This window comes from Lissotriton helveticus, chromosome 8 (assembly GCF_964261635.1).
Source record: "Lissotriton helveticus chromosome 8, aLisHel1.1, whole genome shotgun sequence".
Classification (NCBI taxonomy): domain Eukaryota; kingdom Metazoa; phylum Chordata; class Amphibia; order Caudata; family Salamandridae; genus Lissotriton; species Lissotriton helveticus.
Genome location: NC_136069.1, coordinates 52,334,537 through 52,342,036, shown reverse-complemented (window position 1 = coordinate 52,342,036; position 7,500 = coordinate 52,334,537).

Sequence of the window (7,500 nt, the reverse complement as noted above, 5' to 3'; positions counted from 1 at the left end):
GAAATGTGGAAGCAAGTTTAGAAGGAGGACACAAATCAAAGTCTATGTTAAATTGCTTGTGTTGTATATCAGTTGGAAAGAATTTGATGAATAGAGAAAAAAGTACTACAGCTGATTCCAAGACCTATTTTGTTAGAAGAAAGGAACCTCTCAACTGTGCCGAAACCCAGGATTGAACCAGGGACCTTTAGATCTTCAGTCTAACGCTCTCCCAACTGAGCTATTTCGGGCTGCTGCTAGCTGTGGTCTTCATACTTTGATTTGAACCATTCAACAAACTAGATGCATGACCTGGATATTTACACTTATATGTTAGAGATATGTTTTAAGGCAGGGGTGCCCAAACCTGTCCTGGCGGGCCGTATCCATGCCAGATTTTTGGGATATCCCCATCTGGTGATCACGGTTCGATCCCCGGCGCCGGCGGCAGATCAGAGTGCCCAGGACGGGGTCCATGTGACCCGGGCAGTCCTATCCCCTGGGTGTACGTGGTTGTCCGACATGTCGGTCGTATTTGCTTTTACGTACCGGATCGGAATCGGCCCCCATAAAATCGTACGTAAAGTATATAGCAAATCAACCTGAAATCTGCTGGGTCAGAAAGGGCTCGATTCCGATCCGTGTCGGAAGGTTAGGAGTCCGTACGAATTTGTCGGGACGGCATGGCAGAGTGCCCGGGACGGGCTCCATGCGTCCCGGGCATTCGTCCCCCGGGCGTCCGGGGCTACATCCAGGCTGACGGTATGGCAGAGTGCCCGGGTCGGGCTCCATGGTTTTCACGGTGGTCCTCCCCTGGGTGTCAGGGGGCTCCTGGCCGACGGCATGGAAAAGTACCCAGGACGGGCTCCATGCGTCCCGGGCATTTGTCCCCCGGGCGTCCGGGGCTCCATCCAGGCCGACGGCATGGCAGAGTGCCCGGGTCGGGCTCCATGGTTTCCAGGGTGGTCCTCCCCAGGGTGTCGGGGCGCTCCATGCCGAAGGCATGGAAAAGTGCCCAGGACGGGCTCCATGCGTCCCGGGCATTTGTCCCCCGGGCGTCCGGGGCTCCATCCAGGCCGACGGCATGGCAGAGTGCCCGGGTCGGGCTCCATGGCTTTCACGGTGGTCCTCCCCTGGGTGTCTGGGGGCTCCAGGCCGAAGGCATGGAAAAGTGCCCAGGACGGGCTCCATGCATCCCGGGCACGGGCACGGGGACGGGGACAGGGTCGGTAGAGTCCAGGCGGCTTCACTTCCGTGTCCAGCCATCTGATCGCCCAGATTCCCTCGGCCATCTGGTCGCCCGGATCCCCTCGGGCATCTGGTCGCCCGCAACGCTTTCCTATGGGGCGACCAGATGGCCGAACTTCCCTGGAAGTCCCGATGAGGTGCCATTCGCCGCCCGGATCCCAGCGAGGGCTCCAGGAGGTTGGGTACATTCGCGCCTTGGGTCCCCTCTGTCACCTCGCGTGCACAGATTACAAGAAAAGGGGGTAATTTTCCTCCGGATTACTAGGGAGAAGGGTACGCCCGGACACCCCTCCGAGCCTGGTGGTTCTCTGCCATGGGGACCAGATGGGCTATGCCTGGGCAACACCTCCCTAGGCCACCCGGGGCTTCCTTCCTCCAGGCCAACTGCATGTCAAATTGCCCAGGACGGGCTCCATGGCTCCTGGGCAGTCGTCCCCCGGGCGTCCGGGGCTCCATCCAGGCTGACGGCATTGAAAAGTGCCCAGGACGGGCTCCATGCGTCCCGGGCATTCGTCCCCTGGGCGTCCGGGGCTCCATCTAGGCTGACGGTATGGCAGAGTGCCCGGGTCGGGCTCCATGGTTTTCACGGTGGTCCTCCCCTGGGTGTCTGGGGGCTCCAGGCCGAAGGCATGGAAAAGTGCCCAGGACGGGCTCCATGCGTCCCGGGCATTCGTCCCCCGGGCGTCCGGGGCACCCATCTCCATGAGGCCAACGGCATTGGCAAAGTACCCAGGACGGGCTCCATGGGTCCCGGGCAGACCTCCCCCCGGGCGTCCGGGGCTCCCACCTCCAGGCCGACGGAATGTCAAAGTACCCAGGACGGGCTCCATGGGTCCCGGGCAGCTTCCCCCGGGGCGTCCGGGGCACCCACCTCCAGGCCGACGGCATGTCAAAGTACCCAGGACGGGCTCCACGGGTCCCGGGCATTCCTCCCCCAGGTCGTCCGGGCCCTAGAGCTCCGGTGGTCCAACCTGCGCCTGAGGCCCAGCCGGGGTCCAAGAGCCCTGCCTTGCGTGGGCAGGCAGTCAGGAACCCTACCGCGAAGGCTTGGGATGGATGGGGAGCTGGGAGTCCTTTCGATCCTGGCCCTCTGGTCGCCCGCGATGCTTTCCAATGGGGCGACCAGATGGCCGGGCTTCCCTGGAAGTCCCGATGAGGTGCCATTCGGCTCCTGGATCCCAGCTAGGGCTCCATGAGGTCGGGTTCTTTTACGCCTTGGGTCCCCTCTGTCACCTCGCGTGCACGGATTGCAAGAAAGGGGGGTAATTTCCCTCCGGATTACTAGGGGCAGGGTACGCCCGGACACCTCTCCAGGGCTGGTGGTTCTCTGCCCGGGGGACCAGATGAGATATGCCTGGGCAACACCTCTCCCGGGCGTCTGGGGGCTCCATTCTCCGGGCCAACGGCATGGCTCAATGCCCAGGACGGGCTCCACGTGTCCCGGACAGACCTCCCCTGGGCGTCCGGGGCACCCATCTCCATGAGGCCAACGGGATGGCAAAGTACCCGGGAAGGGCTCCACGGGTCCCGGGCAGCCTTCCCCCGGGCGTCCGGGGCTCCCACCTTTAGGCCGACGGCATGTCACACTGCCCAGGACGGGCTCCATGGGCCCCGGACAGACCTCCCCCGGGCGTCCGGGGCACCCATCTCCAGGAGGCCAACGGGATGGCAAAGTACCCGGGAAGGGCTCCACGGGTCCCGGGCAGCCTTCCCCCGCTCGTCCGGGGCTCCCACCTCCAGGCCGACGGCATGTCACAGTGCCCAGGACGGGCCCCATGGGCCCCGGACAGCCCTCCCCCCGGGCGTTCGGGGCACATATCTCCAGGAGGCCGACGGCGTTGCAAAGTACCCGGAAAGGACTCCACGGGTACCGGGCAGTCCTCCCCCCGGGCGTCCGGGGCACCCATCTCCATGAGGCCAACGGCATTGGCAAAGTACCCGGGAGGGGCTCCACGGGTCCCGGGCAGGCCTCCCCCGGGCGTCCAGGGCACCCACCTCAAGGCCGACGGCATGTAAAAGTGCCCAGGACGGGCTCCATGGGTCCCGGGCAGCCCACCCCCGGGCATCCGGGGCACCCATCTCCAGGAGGCCAACGGCGTTGCAAAGTACCCGGGAAGGGCTCCACGGGTACCGGGCAGTCCTCCCCCGGGCGTCCGGGGGCTCCCTTCTCCAGGCCGACGGCATGGTTCAATGCCCAGGACGGGACGTCAAGTGGCCAGGACGGGCTCCATGCGTCCCGGGCATTCGTCCCGGGACGGGGACGGGGTGGGGAAGAGTCCAGGCGGCTTCACCTCCATGCCCAGCCATCTGGTCGCCCGGATTCCCTCGGCCATCTGGTCGCCCGGATCCCCTCGGGCATCTGGTCGCCCGGATCCCCTCGGGCATCTGGTCGCCCGCAACGCTTTCCTATGGGGGGGACCAGATGGCCGAACTTCCCTGGAAGTCTTAATGAGGTGCCATTCGCCTCCCGGATCCCAGCGAGGGCTCCATGAGGTCGGGGTCTTTCACGCCTTGGGTCCCCTCTGTCACCTCGCGTGCACAGATTGCAAGAAAGGGGGGTAATTTGCCTCCGGATTACTATGGGGCAGGGTATGCCCGGACACCCCTCCAGGGTTGGTGGTTCTCTGCCATGGGGAACAGATGGGATATGCCTGGGCAACACCTCCCTAGGCCACCCGGAGCTTCCTTCCTCCAGGCCAACTGCATGTCAAATTGCCCAGGACGGGCTCCATGGCTCTTGGGCAGTCGTCCCCCGGGCGTCCGGTGCTCCATCCAGGCCGACGGCATGGCAGAGTGCCCGGGACAGGCTCCATGCGTCCCGGGCCTTCGCCCCCCCGGGCGTCCGGGGCTCCATACAGGCTGACCGCATGGCAGAGTGCCCAGGACGGGCTCCACGGGCCCCGGTCATCCGGGGCACCCTTCCCCGGGCCAGCGGCATGTCAGAGTGCCCAGGACCAGTTCCACGGGTCCCGGGCAGTCCTCCCCCGGGCGTCCGGGGCTCCCTTCCCCGGGCCAAAGCATTTCAGAGTGCCCAGGACGGGCTCCATGGGTTCCGGGCGTCCAGGTCTCCCTTCCCCGGGCCAACGGCTTGTCAGAGTGCCCAGGACGGGCTCCACGGGCCCCGGGCGTCCGGGGCACCCTTCCCCGGGCCAGCGGCATGTCAGAGTGCCCAGGACGAGTTCCACGGGTCCCGGGCAGTCCTCCCCCCCGGGTGTCCGGGGCTCCCTTCCCCGGGCCAAAGCATTTCAGAGTGCCCAGGACGGGCTCCACGGGTCCCGGACGTCCGGGGCTCCCTTCCCCGGGCCAACGGCATACAGGAGTGCCCAGGACGGGCTCCACGGGTCCCGGACGTCCGGGGCTCCCTTCCCCGGGCCAACGGCATACAGGAGTGCCCAGGACGGGCTCCACAGGTCCCGGTCGTCTGGGGCTCCCTTCCCCGGGCCAACGGCTTGTCAGAGTGCCAAGGACGGGCTCCACGGGTCCCGGTCGTCTGGGGTCCCTCCCCCGGGCCAACAGCAGGTCGGAGTGCCCAGGACGGGCTCCACGGGTCCCGGGCAGTCCTCCCCCGGGCGTCCGGGGCTCCCTTCTCCAGGCCAACGGCATGGTTCAATGCCCAGGACGGGCTCCATGTGTCCCAGACAGACCTCCCCCGGGCGTCCGGGGCACCCATCTCCAGGCCAACGGCATGGCTCAATGCCAAGGACGGGCTCCATGGGTCCGGGGAGGCGTCCCATGCGCCTCCGGGCTTGGGAGCCCCGGCTGGGTCCAGGGGCCCGGGCGGGCCCCGGGTCGGGTGCTCCGGCCCTGGTCCCTGTCTCCCAGCCTACCGCACTGCCAAGGGCCTAGGAATGGGTTCCGTTGTTCCCGGGGAGCCTCCCCTTGCTTGGCTGGGTTCAGGAGCAGTGGCTAGGGCCCCTGAGGGCCCGGGGAGGGCGGCCTCCCCACCCCGGGCTCTGTCCTTGGTCCTGCTGCGTGGCAGGGTGCCCGGGACGGGGTCCGGAGGGACCGGGGAGGCGTCCCATGCACCTCCGGGCTTGGGAGCCCCGGCTCGGTCCAGGGGCCCGGGCGGGCCCCGGGTCGGGTGCTCCGGCCCTGGTCCCTGTCTCCCAGCCTACCGCACTGCCAAGGGCCTAGGAATGGGTTCCGTTGTTCCCGGGGAGCCTCCCCTTGCTTGGCTGGGTTCAGGAGCAGTGGCTAGGGCCCCTGAGGGCCCGGGGAGGGCGGCCTCCCCACCCCGGGCTCTGTCCTTGGTCCTGCTGCATGGCAGGGTGCCCGGGACGGGGTCCGGAGGGACCGGGGAGGCGTCCCATGCACCTCCGGGCTTGGGAGCCCCGGCTGGGTCCAGGGGCCCGGCCGGGCCCCGGGTCGGGTGCTCCGGCCCAGGGCCCTGTCTCCCAGCCTGCCGCACTGCCAATGGCCCGGGAAGGGGTTCCGATGTGCCCGGGGAGCCTCCCCTTGCTTGGCTGGGTTCAGGAGCAGTGGCTAGGGCCCCTGAGGGCCCAGGGAGGGCGGCCTCCCCACCCCGGGCTCTGTCCTTGGTCCTGCTGCGTGGCAGGGTGCCCGGGACGGGGTCCGGAGGGACCGGGGAGGCGTCCCATGCACCTCCGGGCTTGGGAGCCCCGGCTGCGTCCAGGGGCCCGGCCGGGCCCCGGGTCGGGTGCTCCGGCCCTGGGCCCTGTCTCCCAGCCTGCCGCACTGCCAAGGGCCCGGGAAGGGGTTCCGATGTGCCCGGGGAGCCTCCCCTTGCTTGGCTGGGTTCAGGAGCAGTGGCTAGGGCCCCTGAGGGCCCGGGGAGGGCGGCCTCCCCACCCCGGGCTCTGTCCTTGGTCCTGCTGCGTGGCAGGGTGCCCGGGACGGGGTCTGGAGGGACCGGGGAGGCGTTCCATGCGCCTCCGGGCTTGGGAGCCCCGGCTGGGTCCAGGGGCCCGGGCGGGCCCCGGGTCGGGTGCTCCGGCCCTGGGCCCTGTCTCCCAGCCTGCCGCACGGCCAAGGGCCCGGGAAGGGGTTCCGATGTGCCCGGGGAGCCTCCCCTTGCTTGGCTGGGTTCAGGAGCAGTGGCTAGGGCCCCTGAGGGCCCGGGGAGGGCGGCCTCCCCACCCCGGGCTCTGTCCTTGGTCCTGCTGCGTGGCAGGGTGCCCGGGACGGGGTCCGGAGGGACCGGGGAGGCGTCCCATGCGCCTCCGGGCTTGGGAGCTCAGGCCCTGGGCCCTGTCTCCCAGCCTGCCGCACTGCCAAGGGCCCGGAAAGGGGTTCCGATGTGCCCGGGGAGCCTCCCCTTGCTTGTCTGTGTTCAGGAGCTCCATCCAGGGCCCCTGAGGGCCCCGGGGAGGGTGGCCTCCCCACCCCGGGCTCCGTCCTGGGTCCTGCCGCGGGGCAGGGTGCCCGGGACGGGGTCCGGCGGGCCCGGGGAGGCTTCCCCTGTGCCTCCGGGCCTGGGAGCCCCGGCTGGGTCCAGGGGCCCGGTCGGGGCCCCGGGTCGGGCGCTCCGGCCCTGGGCCCGGTCCCCCGGGCTGCCGCTCCACCCAGGGCCCAGGACAGGGGTCCGTCGGTCCCTTGCAGGCCTCCCCTGCTTGTCAAGGTGTAAGCGGGCCCCGGGTCGGAGGGCCCGCCGGCCCCTGGCAGCCTCCATGGCTGTGGCCCGGCTGGGGCCCCGGGCCTCCGGCCCGCCATGCCCCGGGCGCCCGCTCCCTCCTTCGTGGGGGCACGGGGCGACCGGATGGCGTCCCTTTCGTGCCCGGCCATCTGGTCGCCCGGATCCCCTCGGCCATCTGGTCTCCCGGATCCCCTCGGCCATCTGGTCTCCAGGATCCCCTCGGCCATCTGGTCTCCCGGATCGCCTCGGCCATCTGGTCGCCCGCAATGCTTTCCAATGGGGGCGACCAGATGGCCGAACTTCCCTGGAAGTCCCGATGAGGTGCCATTTGCCTCCCGGATCCCAGCGAGGGCTCCAGGAGGTCGGGTACTTTTGCGCCTTGGGTCCCCTCTGTCACCTCTAGTGCACGGATTACAAGAAAGGGGGGTAATTTTCCTCCGGATTACTAGGGAGAGGGTCAGTCAGACCTCCGTGTGGTCTGGCGATTCTGAATCAGGGGAAGGCAGGACCCGGGCCCTCCCGCCGGGGCCCCCAGGGGCCTGGGTACGCACCTGCTGCTTAGCCCCCTTGCCGATGGGCCTTTTCCTCCGAGTTTGCTCAGGCAGGTCCCCGCGAGGTCTGGCCATGCTGAGACGGGGCCAGGCAGCACCCGGGCCCGCCCGCCGGGGCCCCCAGGGGCC